The sequence below is a fragment of the Anas platyrhynchos genome, chromosome 1 (assembly GCF_047663525.1).
Source record: "Anas platyrhynchos isolate ZD024472 breed Pekin duck chromosome 1, IASCAAS_PekinDuck_T2T, whole genome shotgun sequence".
NCBI classification, from domain to species: domain Eukaryota; kingdom Metazoa; phylum Chordata; class Aves; order Anseriformes; family Anatidae; genus Anas; species Anas platyrhynchos.
The window spans coordinates 122418025-122433529 of NC_092587.1; the positions used below are offsets into that span (position 1 = coordinate 122418025).

General features: G+C 44.8%; 1 long non-coding RNA gene across 5 annotated transcripts; it reads left to right on the forward strand.

Moving 5' to 3' along the window:
* Positions 1–2465: 2465 nt before the first annotated feature.
* Positions 2466–14363, forward strand: LOC106015343 (uncharacterized). Of its 5 annotated transcripts, XR_011804915.1 has the most exons (6): positions 2466–2830; positions 3562–3663; positions 4376–4424; positions 5890–6577; positions 7399–7497; positions 13994–14363. It is a non-coding gene; the product is annotated as an uncharacterized lncRNA (long non-coding RNA). The 5 variants fall into 5 exon arrangements; XR_003494648.3 differs by lacking the exon at positions 13994–14363 and having other exon boundaries at positions 2467–2830; positions 3562–3667; positions 7399–9903; XR_003494647.3 differs by lacking the exon at positions 13994–14363 and having other exon boundaries at positions 2468–2830; positions 7399–9901.
* Positions 14364–15505: the final 1142 nt, after the last annotated feature.

Genomic DNA, 15505 nt, shown 5'->3' on the forward strand with positions numbered 1-15505 from the left:
AAAGGTCCCCGCTGTGGTCAGACTCTGTGTTGTTTGATTTCAGCACGGATCGCGGTGATGAGGGCTTACCGGCGGCCTTTTGTGTGTGTTTAACGCTGCAGCTGCCGGGGCGAGGGGAAAACTCAGCAGACTGAGCAAGACGGTCTAAATACTAATAAAGTCTAAGGGTGATTGGAAGGAGCGGGAATGGGAAAGCCCACAATCCAGGTAATTAAGCTGTAAAGCCCACAGGGGAAGGGCTGTCACCAAGTCATCTGATGTGGGATGAAGACCAAAGCACAGTGTGATTCTTTGTCTCTTAATCCCCTCCTCCGCTCCCCAGCACGTTCTTATTTCCCTATAAAGTCTTTATACGAAAGGTGGAAAAAAAATGATTAAAAAAAATCCTGAAGGATAAATCTTGTAATTCAGAGCACTGAACAGCTGGTAGTTTAAAGCACAGAACAGCAGTTTAGTGATTAATTTACCTCTTTAAAATGCTGAACAATACAACGCAATAAAATATAAAATTCCATTTTGTATGGCCTCCTTCAAACCCACCGTATCCTGGAGTGCCGTCTGAAGTTAAAGTGCAGCTACAGAGTTAAATAATCAGTAGCAGCAGAAGGGAGAGGCATAAAGAGAGATGTGCGAGCAATAGAAAGACCTGCTCTTCAGGAACCCCCCTCCAGCCCATTTAATTTTACTGAAAGAGAGTAGCCTTGGCGATATTTTTTTTTATTTTTTTTTTACATATTGATGGATTTTCGCCTCGCATGCCCTTTCCCTCTCCTTCCATCTCGCACAAGCGTCCCCGCGCTGCTCCTGCTGCTGCTGCTGCTGTTGACACTCCCTGGTGGCACCAGCGTGCAGCTGATACCGCCGCAGGCTTGCCGAGGCTGGAGAGCTGCCAGATCCCCACTCTGCCTCTCCCCTCGCCTCGTCATTAAGCATTACCTCCGGTGGAGGGTTTGCTCCCCGACCACCACCGGAGGAGGTGCTGCCCCATTTGTCCTGTTTCCACGTGCGACCCGCCGTGGATTCGCATCGGCGATTTGCGGCCTGTCTGGAGACACCGAGGGATGAAGTTCAGCCCTCCTGCAGAGATAGCTGTGACTGGCACGCCAGCGACAGGGAGCCCGTGTGCGTGCGTGCATGCGAGTGTGTGTGTGCGTACAGGAGAGAGAGATAAGAGAGGTGGAGGGGAAATCGGGCGGATAATGATTTGGGTTACGGGGAGAATTGCATTAGCGTGAGGCACACGTGGGCAAATTCATCCCCGGCGTAACATCGCCGAGCTCCCTGAGACAACATCAGGGATTCATTTTTGCCCACAAAAATCAGAAACCAGCCTAGCCTCATTTGTCAAACACAGCGCAAAGCAGAGGCTTAGGGAGCCCCCTCTGGGGTGGGGGTGGAGGGTTCTGCATGTTTTGGGAACCCTTCGTGTCTGCAACATTCAGGTTTCCTGAAGTAATGCGCTGCTTGTCGATGTTTTTCTTCTTCCACTGGGTAATAATAAGGGAGTTAGTTAGCAGACAGATGCTAAACCCACTCTTACTGCATTTAGCATTTCCGAATAATGAATAGATTTGCAAATGATGTTTCAAGGCTGCTTCTTTTTCAAACAATGACATCGCTAATGTTCCCAGCTCTTTTGACTTCGCAATTGTCTTCTTCAAACAGTGAAATATTACAATTAGCTTTCTGGGGAGGGCAGAGGGGAAATGTCGTTTTAAAGTAATTTCAAGAAATGTCTTTTAGAGGAAAGAGTACGTGCTGGTAAACAATCTGCCTGAACTCCCTGTCGAGTCACACCGTGCTGGTGGCACTGCTCTGTATTTACACCTGAGCAGCTTGGGAGCCGCCCTTCTGACTTTGGTGGAGCGATTCCTTCTCCAGTGGGCTTTTACCCAAGCGCCAGCGAGCCCAGGCTCTGGCCCTGACACCACAAAGCAAGGCTGCCAGCTTAACACACAACGTGGAATTTATCTGAACTCTTATGTATTCAGCGCAAAAAAATCTTGACAAATCTCATCCCGGGGTTTTGAAGGTCACCCTCCCCAGAGCCAAGCTGCAGCCGGCAGCTCAAAAGGCACCTTGTGCTTTTCAAAGCCTGACTGGTGCTTGCCGCTCCTGCTCTCGCTCCCTCTCTCCCCGCTAACCGATCTTTAATATGGATCTAATTCTGACTACATTGCAGCGCGGCGAAATCACATTAGGCAGCGCAAGGAGACTCGCAGCCCCTTCAAGCATGATAAACTTGTGATTGCTTCCCCGAAGCTCTAATGAGCCCGCGTGGGCTGGGCGTGATGGAGAGCTGCCGGGGCGGCTGGCAGCCCGGCTGCGTGAGCTGCAGAAGGGGCTGCACCACCTCCTCCTTCGGCTTGCTGTCTGCAAAGATGCTTGTAAATGCCTTGAGCGTAACCCAAAGAGCAGGAGAGCGCAGCTTTCCCCTCCCGCACCGTGGCTGGGTGGGCAGCAAGAGCAGTGCCAGCAGGGACCCTCGCCTCACCTTGCCTTGCCTTCCTTTTCCCTTCCCTTGCCTCTCTCTCTCGGGGAGCAGAGCTCAGGGCTTCGTGGCACTCGCGGGCAAGCCGGGCCGAAAGGTTGCTGCAGAGGTGGGATGGCTTTAATGATTGGTTGGCACAGAACGGCGCTTATCTCTTTAAGAAATGGAAATTAGGTCTAATTAGCATATACTGGTTGCAATTAGCATATAAGTCCCGTTCAGGGACTTGGAGGAAGGAAAAGGACCAAGCAGCAACTTAATGGGATTTTATTAGACAAAATTAGCCACCGCTGAACAGTCATAAAAATATCTAAATTATTAGTAGCTCGGCAATTTATCGTGAGTACTTCCTGGACATGCTAATATCTATTGGATCCGCACCGTGCCTGCTAATCACAAAAACAAACTGTGGGACAAGTATAATCTATCTGCTGTGTGTTGTTATGCTATTGCAGGCACGGTGTGACAGCTTTATACAAATATATGTGTGTGTGCGTGCGTGTGACTTGGTTTGAGGGGTACGTTTTGGCTAGCGCCTTATGAGTTATGTAAATAGGATACGTCCGAGCAGAAATGATGAACTGGTTGCTGGAGAAACAATCTCACCTGCAATATTGGGGGGAGAAGAGGGAGCTGAAACGTACAGCTGTTGTTGAGTCAGAATATAATGCAAAACCCCTATGGTCGTGGCAATCAGGTGCACTCAGAGTCCGAAAGAAAAGCCTTTCTGTGTAAGACGGTGTTCTCTAGAGACAAAAAGGATTCAAAAAAACACTCAGATGTATGTATTTTTAACAGAATCATGCTTTCCTTCATCCTCGCACAGGTTTAATGCTCTTTTTAATGAGCACAGACTACAATATCTGCTTTAGGTGGGGCCCAGTCTTTGTCTCTGTCTCTCAGTGTGATCAGCTGGGGTTGGATGCTATGGAGGTGATGTGGTGAAGAACCAACATTTTTAATTTATAGTGAGAGGTCAGGCAGGCTGACCCAAGGTGGGATCTAACAGAAAGTTTGCTGTGAAGATAGGAAAAATCCCAATGATAAGAATAATTATGTCTCTTGCCAAGCTCCTCGCTCGGTGTTTGAAGAAAGAAGTAGTTCCTGCGAGCCTCGTCTACTGAACCAAAGTGGGACTTCTGTGCTGGGTCCAGCAGAAACTTATCTAACTAGTAGGTGCGGGTGCTGTGGCACTGCGAGTGGGATGGCACCAAGGATTCTCCTCCTTAGCTTTTTATGAAGCAGTGTGGAAGTGTCCCAAACATCGCAAGGGGCAGCTTGAGTTCTTGATACATGTCCATGGCTGTGTTTACTGAAAGCAGGACCAAAGGACAACCAGGGAAACACAGTAATGCGCTCCTTAGGGGTCAGGTTCCTAGTGTTTATTTATAAGTGGTGCATTTTGTTACGTTATATATGTGCGTAACTCTATATAAAAGGTCAGGTTTGTCTTAGCTTGGCAGAAGAATTGTAGAGGCTAATTTAACGTAAGAAGATTAGAAAAAGAAAAAAATAAAACAGATAAAAGTAATCTTAAATGGTTGGTATAGCCCACCCTGCTGCCCATTTTGGAACAGGATTTTGAACAACTTCTACATTTCGTCTGTTTGATATGTTCACAGCACGGTGAGTGTCTCTGAAATGTTGACTGTGGTGCCTGATGAGGAGCCCAATTTACATATTCTCAATTTAATCTAAAGTAGGTGCTAATTGATTACTGCTGAATGTCAGCACGCTCTGATTATCTGTTCAAGATGCTCTGGAAAAAGAAAAAAAATCTACAACCCGGAGCTGCAAGTACAAAGAGGGGGGTTGAATTCAGTACACCATGGAAAGACTGTTTACTCTTTTACCTGATATTACATAAAGGTTTTAATTATCCAGGCCAGAAGCTGTTGAGTGACTACTGCTTTGCCATGTCCTTCCACAGCAGGTGAGACGAATACAGGATTGTCCTTGCTTTCTGTCCTGGATGATTTTTTCTCAACTTAGACATCTTTTCTAGAGTTTTTTTCCCCATCTCTTCTCAACACTGTCCTGAACAGCTTCAGATTTTAAACCTGAATTTCCTTTCCCTGACTCTGAAGGCACAGTGTAAGGTTAGAGAAGGAAGGTTGACCTTACGTTCAATGTGCCGTGCTGGATTTCAGGAGTCTGTAGTTAATTCCAAAAAGCTGCCTGTAGTTAATTAGTTAATTCCAACCCTGCATTCAACTTGGGCAAATAGTAAATTAATTTTTTTTTTTGGGGGGGGAAGAAGATTTGGGCAAATCCCGTATCTTCTTTACGTCTCTGATTTCTCTTTCATGACTCAGCTGTCTTGTCTTTGTAGGTAGCAAGGAACATCTCCCACAATGCAGGTATATGAGGCTTATCATGAGGAAGCCTCAATATTTAGCTGGAAACACGTAGGCTGATGTAATAGGGCCAATCAGACAGTCCTGTACAGGTCTATTACAGCTTCCTGACCCTCCTACCTCATCTTGGGACTCCTCTCTTCCGCTGAGACCCGAGCTTTTAAAGATTGTTGTTTCTCTGGGTTTGGTGAGCTTTCTTAACTGGGCACCAAGCCCAGCTTTAATCTGTTTACATGCTTTGTAGCATGCCAGATTCTGTACCTGGAGGTAGGTGTATATCTACTATTTAAATAAATACCTACACTCTGCATGTGCAATAAATCACCAAGAGCAAAAATAAATTATAATAATAATAAAAAACAGCTGACCTAGATGTAGTGAAGAAATGCTCTCTTACTGTTCTCTTTATTTATTTATTTATTTATTTTCATTTTTGTGGCTAGCTACAATTAAGTAGCAAATTGCTGTTTCTTTGGGTCATGGTAGGATTAATCAACAACACTCCAGCGAGGCCATTTTTTCCTGGCTCAGTGTTGGCATGTGGGGCTATTTCCCCAGTAGAAGTGCCTTCCAGTTTAAATCCTGTCATGCAGAAAGCTTTTTCTTCGTGCATGCTCTCCCCCTGTGGTTTCCACAGGAGCTCTGCCCTCCAGCTTTTCCAATTCAGCATTCACGGTATGAACTTGTGTGTTTGGGAAGCTGCCAGGGGATGGGGAGCTGAGGCAGCAGCCAGTGCCGTGTGGAAGTGTTGGGTTTTTTATTACTTCTGAGCAGTTAATCTCCATTAGATTGCCCAGCTCCTGTTATGCATCTCTGGTATGGATAAAGGGCTGGGTAGGAAATGCTGTCATTAGGAAATTTCCCTTTCTGTTCTGGCTGTTAAGGGCTGAATGCTTAAATGCTGTTTAGGTCTCTCACGTAGTGGCTCTAAAACTATTACGATTTTTTTTTTTTCCTTAATCCTGCAGTACTTCTGCCTCCTGCCATGCATGCATTTCTGATGTGCTTTGCCCTAACCCAAACACTTGTCTCTGCTTCCAGGTCTTACATCTCCCCTAGATGGAACAACCCAAATTGCTTAGAGCCCGGTGAAAGCACTGCTGCATCCCTAAGTCCAGCAAAGTCGGCTCTGATCCTGTCTGCAGCTGCCCCTAGCTCTCCCTCATAGCAGGTTTTTGCATCCTGTCTCTGCCTTACAACCCACTCCTCTTGGTGTCCCCAGCTCCTTGTCACACTGCCATACTTCCATGGTGCCCAGGTGTAGGTATGGGGACCTGCTTCCACCTTGCCCCTGGCCAAGCCATCGGGGCTGTTTTTTCCCCAGGGACATGAGGCACAGATGTGCCTGGGATGGTGTTGTTCCTGTCCCTGCTCAGCTCGAGTCATCAGGAGAAGATGAGCCATTCCTCACCAGGAGGGACACCTCCACCAGGTCGCAGCCTTTGGTCCTGCTCTCCCGTTGTGCTCAGAAGCACAAACCCCGTGGCTGATGGAGCTGGGAGAGCAGGGAGAAGAGCAGAGCTGAGGGCTCGGTAGTGACTCTCCCCTACTCTCCCCATCCTCATCTCCATGCCTGCTCCCCTGGGTGACCTGCCTGAGTCTGGAGACTGCATCTTTGGAGGGACCCCAGAGAAGGAAGCCCGTAGCCCTGGGCACAGAATGGCTCCGTGGGCTGGGGAAAGCCCCATGCCTCCTCTGTGCTCCCAGCCATGAGGAGTTTGCTGCGAGGGTACGTACCCTCTTCCTAAAGCCATTTTCCTACCTTCTTTCTGGACCTTATTCCCCTTTAGCAGGGACATCTCAACAGGCCCTGTGCAGCATCCTGTGTCCTCCCTTTGTCTCGGCAAGGTGATGTCTCCACGTGCTGCCACACCTCACTTTTCATTTGTCCCCTTTCTTTCCATCCCTTTTCTCTCCCCTTCTCTCTCTTTTGCCTCTTTCATGCCCTTCTCCCAGCCTCCTTAACCCCCTGATGACTTCTCCTGTCTCCCTGCCACATTCCCTCTCTTCCCCCATGTCCAGCATCCCCTGTACCTTCTCTTGTGTTTGGACCCCTTTGTTCCTACAGTTGTCTGTCAGTGAGGCCTTCATTTTGAAAGCAAATCAAAGGCAGTCTGTTGTGAGAAGATGGAGAAGTGGCGAAATTACTGGCAATAAGAGGAAACCGAGATTAGAAAAAAGCATTTATTTTTTTCTCTCTCTCTTTTCCTTTTTCTGGTTGTGCCAGAGAAATACGCTGTGTAGATTTTTCTTTTCTCATCGTAGGGAAGACCCGTTCCTGTTTTATCACAGGGAAAAACAATTCAGTAAAAATGGGAGCATGCCATATATCGCGATTGTAAAATGCTGCATTAGAAGAATTAGTACAAATTTCAATGCCTAGGTGATGATTTCAACAAAATACCAGGCAGAAATTGCTGGAAAGCGTAATTAATAATTAGTTATTATCCTATAACCATCACAATAATTAATGTGCAGTGTTCTGCTTCACCATTTTTTTTTTTTATAAAAAATATTTGATTATTTCTGCCTTCACGGTGTGAATTTCAGGTGGTGAAAATGAGTTGCTTTGCACCGGTAGATCTACTGAATATGCAATGAACAATCCCGCAGCAGCCAGGAGCCCCAGCCAAGACGGAAGATGAGACGGTGAGCTGGGAAACAAAGGTGAAGGGGAGAGGCAATGAAAGCACAGCGCTCCGTACAATAGCTAAAATACAAATCTCCGGGGACTTCGAGATATTGCATGAACATCAATTTCGCATGCCTATTGTCTGAGTGGTATTAGTGTGTGTAGGACTCCCCGCCCCCGTCTCTCCGAGCGAGGGGAGCATCGTGGCAGATCAGGAAATGGCGTAATTGAATCAGCTCCACCACACGACGAGGTTGCAGACCAGACGGGACGAGGCACTGAAATGGCCAGGTATCACGAGCACCTTGGCATCCCCCCACCCCTAAATTACTTCTGCGAGTAAAGGATGCGGGATGTAAACTGCAGCGGGAGACAGTCTGGTCGTGGGTTTCATTAGTGGTCCCTTTTGCCATCTGTGAGACTTCATGGCTAAGGAGCCGGATGAAAGAGCTTTCTAGAAAATTCTTCAGAGGAAATACAGCTCAAAAATGCGAGTCATGCTTAGGCTGTTTATGGAGAGTTTATTTTGTGCTTAGGAGTAAAACAAAATGCCAGTCGCTCACAGCTGTTGGCACGGTGAGATAACACAAGTCAGAGCACACAGCCGCAGGTTGGAGGGGTACTCTTCCCATCCCTCGCTCCCCTTTCGCCCCGACATAAAAGTTGACAATTAGTTTTTACTGCACATACATGAAGGGAGATACATGCTTTGGCCTCTGTGTGAGAGCAATAATTCTCTTAAATTGATGTGTCAGCGAACTAAAACTCAATATTTTTTTCGCACAGTGTATTTTGCAGTCAGAGGACCTTCACTAATCGGAATAAAGCAATTTGGCTCCCTGTCATTGCTCACTGAAAACATATGAGCTGGTTGGCACGTATGGCCTCCCAGATTTATCAGTGTCTCCCATCTAGTGCATGGGAGGTTCAGGGCTGCAGCTCAGAGAGGAGTGAATTTTTATGAATGCTTTTTTCCCCTCCCTGAGAATTCCCAGAGCTAGATTTATTCCTCAGTTTCAGAAATGTTTTATTTATTGTCCGTATCCCATATCCTCTTTAGGTCAAATCGAAGTCATATTTTACATTTTTGATTTGTATTGCTATGTCTTTATTGCTTTGCTCATTTAAAAAGAAAAAAAAAAAAAAAAAAAAAAAAGCACAGCCCCAAATCTGGGAGAAGTACTATTCCCATGGCTCTCCTTTTCTTTAGTACCACGATATGAACACACTCAGCTGTCCTTTCAGTGGGACCCTCATAAAAATGTCTTGCTGCATCTTCCATCAGGTTCACCAAGGGCCAGCTTTGGTGCCGTGTCTTTGTCACACTGCCTTTGAGGAAGCCCTCACCTTGCTCCCAGCTGTCCTGGTGCAGCTTACAGCAGTGCTCTGCCAGGACAGGTGGGATACCCGTGTTGTAACAACCAGCCTGTGCAGCCTGATGGCACCAAAATGTGCCCTTTTCCTCACCCTCCCTGGCCATGTACGCCGCCTGGCACAGGGCTGGGACCTGTACCATTGGCACCATCGCAGTGATGATCCTGTGTCCATGGTGATGGCACCCAAGGCCTTGTTCTTGTCCTCTATAGGTGAGCTCAGTGTAGAGAGCTCAGGATTTGCCACAGATGGGTCCGAAAGCACAAGCAGTGCTCCAGAGGGAAACAGGAGGGAGAGGGGTCTGTCCTGTGCACCCCTTTCAGCCCTTCCCTGGAGGTGACCTGCTGGTCTCAGCAGCCAGCAGAGGACCTGCTATCCTTGGTTTCTCCAGCCTTTGTTCCCATCCAGCCTTGGCGTGTTGTGGAGGGAATGCTAAGAGGAGTGGTTAATAACCAGAGAAAAATGGCCCAAGCCTTTGGAAGTCCATTTATCCTTTTAATCACACTCTCTCTAACGAGCTATATTTTTCTTACTTATCATTTCCTTTGTTCGTGCCCATTACAGTGTTATTCACAATTTTAGCTCAAACAATACCTCTTAAATAAGAGGATAATATTAAGTGCATCAGCACAAGGAGGGGAAGCTGCTTTTAAAAACTGAAAGTACTGCTTGATTTCCACTTTCAAAGCATTTAATTTCACCTGGTCCACACTTTTAATATTTTCCAATAAAATAACTAGATGGGGGCACATTAAAATGGTCTCAGTTGAGCTGTTTTAATAAAAGGAGAAAGTTTAAAGAGCTCGGCCATGGATGAAAAGCTATTTAAAGCAAGCGGGTTGGATATTTCTGGCATGGATGCATGAGGTATCCGTCTCCACCTCTAATTAAAAGGTCTATATTGTTCAGCTCTACATGACAGACATATTGAAGACCCAGGAGACTGCCATGTTGTCCTGTGTTGCTTCCCATTCTTGTAGTGATCCTGCCTGCACTCCCGGGCAGTTTGGTGATTTGGGCTTTGCACCTCACAGTCCTGCCAGCCTGGCAGGGCAGCTGTACCCACAGAGAGCGAGTTCCCCTGGGTTACACTGAGCTCCTGGAAAAATGATGCCGTCTTCTTGTGGCAAAGCAGAGTCCAGAACTGGGAACACACCATTAATGACACAAATAAAGGTTTTTCATGGGTCTTTCCATGCAAAATTTTGCCAGTGGCGTTTCAAGAGGGATTACGTTGACAGACAAAAAAGCAAATGGGTCCCTTTCTTGCAGCCATTGGCCTACCAGTACCATCAAGGATCTGGATTTGCTAGAAAAAGGAGCAGGTAAGGTGGTTTATCTACCTGAGAAGTTCCCAGTCTGTGGGATTCTGCTAAAAATGAAGCTGAAGACATGGCCTGTGCTAGCTGTGACTTGCAACCCCACAATCCTTTATGAGACCACAGGTTTGTGGATTGTGAAGCAGCTAGAATGCTCTCTGACAATTTCCAACTCTACAAAAAGAGGCACCAAAAATAATCTTTCTTACTTTTTGAAAACCTGACTTAGAAAGGCTTTGAATGACGAATAGGCACCTTGCTATTTCGCTATGCATAACCATTGTGTACAAACAGGTGAAAAGTGTACATAGTGTTTTAAAGTACAGGTGTCTCAAAGTGTGGAAGCACAGTTCTTGCTGGACTTGGGCAGGGAGAGAAATATGTGCATGATTATAAACCCACACGGGACTCCTACGAATTTTGCTTTCACTGAGGGTTTCCTGGTGAAAGAGGTTGGGAATTTCCCCCACAAGGTTTCCTCTTCTCGTATGTAAACACCTAATGCAAAGCAAGATGCTGTCTGTAGGTGATGAGACATCCTTTGTGTAACTGCAAAGAAACAGTATTAGTATTCTCATAAAATGCAATTACTGTCTAGGAGGAATACTCTGATGGCAACAGCAGCATTAGAAATCTTCACAGACAAAGGAACTAATTAATTCTGGTATCAAATAAGAAGTGTGGGTAGTTAATTATTTTAAACCCCATTTCACAGCTAGGTGTAGGAGCAAGTAGGACTGTGTATGTCAGTGATATTATAGAAAGAAAAATCAGATGACTGGTGTGATGCTAGACAACCAAGTGAACAGCAGAGGTGAGGACTTGGACATTATCAGATTCCAGTTTGATCTTGTGTTTATTAGGTCATACTAGATCTTGAAGACTACCTGAGTATTGGATATATTTTTGCCAGCCATTTCAACTGCATGTTATCTCCTTATGGTTTTTAATCATATCTTTTAAGACCAACATTTGTTGTCAAAAATTTTAACAATGTACGACAGGTTACATTTTAATGGGGAGCCCAAAGCAACCTGAGGTGTGTTTGCTCCTCCTCTTTCTAGTCTTATTGCTTCTGGTGCAAACCCTCACAGGATAAGGACACTGGGAATGTTAACACACACAAAATATTGTTGGGATTTTAACCACACCATCAAGAAAAAGTAGCTTATGACTTTGCCTGTGTTGGCATCTCTGAGAAGAGCTGCACTGGTATAGGAACCTGTGGGACAATTTCTCTGAAAGTACAGGAGGCAGGAGAGAAGAAAGGAAGGGTAGAGTCAGAACAATTAAAGCAGGTAGGCATCTCTGGAGATTGCCTAGTCCCAGCCCCCTTGATCAAATCAAAGCCACCTAGAGTAGGTTGTTCAGAGCATGTCCAGCCAAGTTTTGAATATCTGCAGGGATGGGGACCCCACAAGCTCTCTGGACAACCTGCTGCAGTGTTCAACCACCCCTACAGCAAGATAACCTTTTTCTTGTGTTTTAATGGAATAACCAGAATTTTAGTTTGTGCCTGTTGCCTCACCTTGTCACTGGGAACCACAAAGAGCCTGGCTCTATCTTACACTTCACATCAGATACTTACACCTATTGATCCCCTCCAAGCCTTCTCTTCTCCAGACTGAGCAGTCTCAGCTCTCTTAATGTCTCCTCATATGAGAGATGCTCCAACTTCTTAATCATGTGCATGGCCCTTTGCTGGACTTGCTCCAGTATGTTGCTATTTCTCTGGCGCTGGGGAGCTCAGCACTGGACCCAACAGTCCAGATGTGTCTCACCAGGGCTAAGCAGAGGGTAAGGATCACCTCCCTCAGCCTGCTGGAGACACTTTGCTCAATGCAGCCCAAGATGCATTTCAGAGAGGTACTCAGATGTGCTGATTTCCAAAACATGAGAATTTCCTCCACCATGCTGTTTTGTAAGTGCTTCTTTATTTGTGTGCGTACACTTGGGATGGGCACCTTTCAACCCTGTTTTTTGATCATGAGATTCCTCTTGTCCACATCACCCTGCAACCCTTGCTTGCCATCCTGTTCCTCCACCTACTTACTTGATTTCAGGTGATTGTCCCTCTCCCATAGAGCATCACCCCTTCAGCCCCAGCCTTAGCAATGGGCCCCAGACACCCCTTTAGCCCCAGGTCTGCAGAGCTGCCTCCTCCTTGGGAGCTCTGTCTGTGCTGGGGCTGTATTTCTGGCTGTGTTGGTTCTTTGCTCCATTTAGCGACGTGAAAGGTAGGAATGGGAATGCTTTGAACAAGTCCCAGGGGCTTCAGAACAGAAAGCGGAATATATCAGAGAAACAGAAAGTATCTGAGAAGAGAAGAGTTATCAGTATGAGAGACCACAAGCTGAGTGACTGAGAGTTGACATTCCTTCTATTTATTTATAAAATTTGTAACTGTGGAAATTAGCCTTAGAAGTTTTAGACCCATTACTGTTAGTTTTATCGTCCTTCTAAGACATACCCGGAGGCATTCCTGGAGATTGAATCCTATTGTACTTTGCAATAAGCCCATAATTGATTATGCTATGGAGCTTTAATATGGGTTGAGAAATGGAATCCAGAGTAAATACATTCAGAATTTTGCTAGCAGGCCAAATTTAAAGCTGGTTTTCTGAACCTACCAGGATTATTCCTTCTCAGCTAATGATTTAATTTGAACTAGCCACCCTGGGAGGTGCAGTCTGTAAGTCCAGGCTATCTGCTTGCTGGGCTTCTTTAAAGAAGTTTATACTCTCTACTTCACCTGTAAGGTTGTAAAGCTAAAATTAGGTTCAAATATTCTTCATTATAAGGCTTTTTAGGTCCTGCCTGGTGCTTCTCTCTGTAACGCTGTCAACAACGCCATCAGAGATAAATTTGCTAATTTGTTTCAATTCTGAAAAACAAAAATAAACAACAAAAAAAGTACATTACACTATATTCTCAAAAACAAGGAAAAAACAAGTTGGAGGTGGTGGTGGTAGTTCATCGTTATATTTCTCAGCTTGGAATATAGCCCGTGTACCTTCCTAGTCTTCATTAGATTTTTTTTTTTTCCAGTTCACGCGTTTGATTAAAATTTATTCTTCTAAAAGAAGCTTGTTCACTTTGCTCCTTAATGAGGGATGAGTTTCTGGTCTCTCCCTTCCATTACAAAAATTCTTCTTTCTTTTTCTCAGTTACTAAGGACCATATTACTTCCTTTGATATACAGGTGGCTCCTGCTGACTGTAGCTAATTCCATGGCTTAACGTGGGCTAACTTGTAGGTCTGGCATAAATTGAAACTTCTAAAGCTACATCATTTTCTATCTAGGAGGCATTCTAAACAAATAAATCTTGGATTTACTTTTTTTTTTTTTTTTTTCAAGCAAAGGAAATTTTGTTCAGAAGTGACAGAATTAGCACTGTTTTCTGACCATTTAAAATCCTGGATTTGTTTCCGAACTTGAAATCTCTAAGGCGAAATTTGTTTGTGAGATTCAGTCTTTAGAATTGGTTTGGGGTAGGGTTTTTTGATTCACAATATAAATTTGTTTGAAAATACTTATGAAACCTTGTTATTGTCTGTGCACGGTCTTAAGAAAAAAAACAATTAGTTTCATATTTCCCAGATGGAAAAGAACGTCTCTCTCTGTGTCTCTTTTCTTTTCTTTCTCTCTTTTTCTCATCGATAATTACAAAAATTGAGTATATTCCCAGAACTACTAAACCACTGTGTCTGCTCCATTAAGAAGCAATTCACTATACCCAACATGCTAATTCCGTAAAATCTCCTTTTGCACATTCTTACCAAATTTGTTCATACTGTACTTTTTGTCTTCTATGTCCAGGTGAGGGGAACAAGCACAAACTAAAGAGGCAAAACTTCATCGTGTCAGACTGGAGAGATATGCAATGAGAGAGCAACTTCATGTCATGATTTGAGCTTTTCCTTACTCAGTGCCTCTGTAAAAGGACACGCGATATCTTTGGTGCGTAATGCTTGCAGATGCACATAGCTCAAAATGCAACAATAGATTTATACAGGAAGACAAGGCATAGGACATGAGGAGCGCAGAAACAGAAAATCCTTAACATAAGCTTCTTTAGCAAGCATAGCAGTATTACCTTTGAATCAAGCTTTGGATCCATTGGCAATTTAAATTGAAAGAAAAGTGAATACTTGGTAAATTTTGCGAGAAAGACCTGCTCCTCCTAACACCAAACACAGTTAAACTATGGAAATGCACACCTAGTGTTATGTAATAAAGTTAAGCTTTAATGATATCCTTTCTGAATTTTTATCTGCATTTTCATAGCCCCAGGGAGACCTTGCATGCAAACTGCCTAATTTTTTTTGCTCTGGCACTGGGAGGTTCCTAACTCTGCAGACAAGAGCCCTCTGCAAAGCTTTGCCATACAAAAAACATTTTTCCTATCTGAAAAAAAACACCTAGAGCTATTTCAGACAGGAGGGGATCATACGATCATTAAAACCCAAGGTTTTCCTCAGAATTAAGGGAGTTTCTGTCTCTGCTGCAATGGAGGCTTGACTGCAGAGATTCTAGGAGAAAATGTTGACTGGTGTGAGCAAATGTATATCAAAATGCAAAATCATTGCTGTCTGTTTTACATGAATGAAGAACTGGGATTTGGAGGGCAGAGCCTAGCAACATTGCTCCTTGTACGTCCTTGGATGGAGTGACAAAACGCTGCACAAAATGAGGCACCAGTGATGTGTGACTGGGCTGAGCTCCACCTGAGACAGGACCTCCCCAGGCAGGGCACGTCTCTCCTGGCCTGCTACACACAGACCCATTTTTGCTTTCCAAAGAGTCTCAATACAATCCCCTGCAGTGATTTTGTTACTTGACTTTGTCGATGCCTAAGTGGAACATATCCCCATTTCCCCATTGCCTTTGCAGAGAGGAGAAAAGCAATGCCTCCAGCAATTCGTGTCTTGTCATCTTGCTTGTCTGGGGCATTGATTTCCTACCCTGCAACAGCCCACACAGGGGCAAGAAACTATTGATAAGCTGGTAGATGGTACTACTCTACCCTGTGTGAAGCTCTGTTGGGAAAGGAATTATGCACTTCATTCATAAGAGAGGAGCAGCAATGTATTTATTGATGAAAATATTGATGAAAATTAGTAGGGCTTAATCATGAATGAGATAGACTTAACAAAGTCCTAATGGTAAATGTAACATTAACTAGATTCGTGATGGCAAAGTACCTTGATTATTTACTGTTTAGAGGACAAGGTCAGACTAAAAGTATCAGTGAGACCCTCACATTCAGTTACAAGGTTCAGAAGAGTCCCTTTTGCTGTCCATACTCTGAGGAGCCTAAATACAACCAGA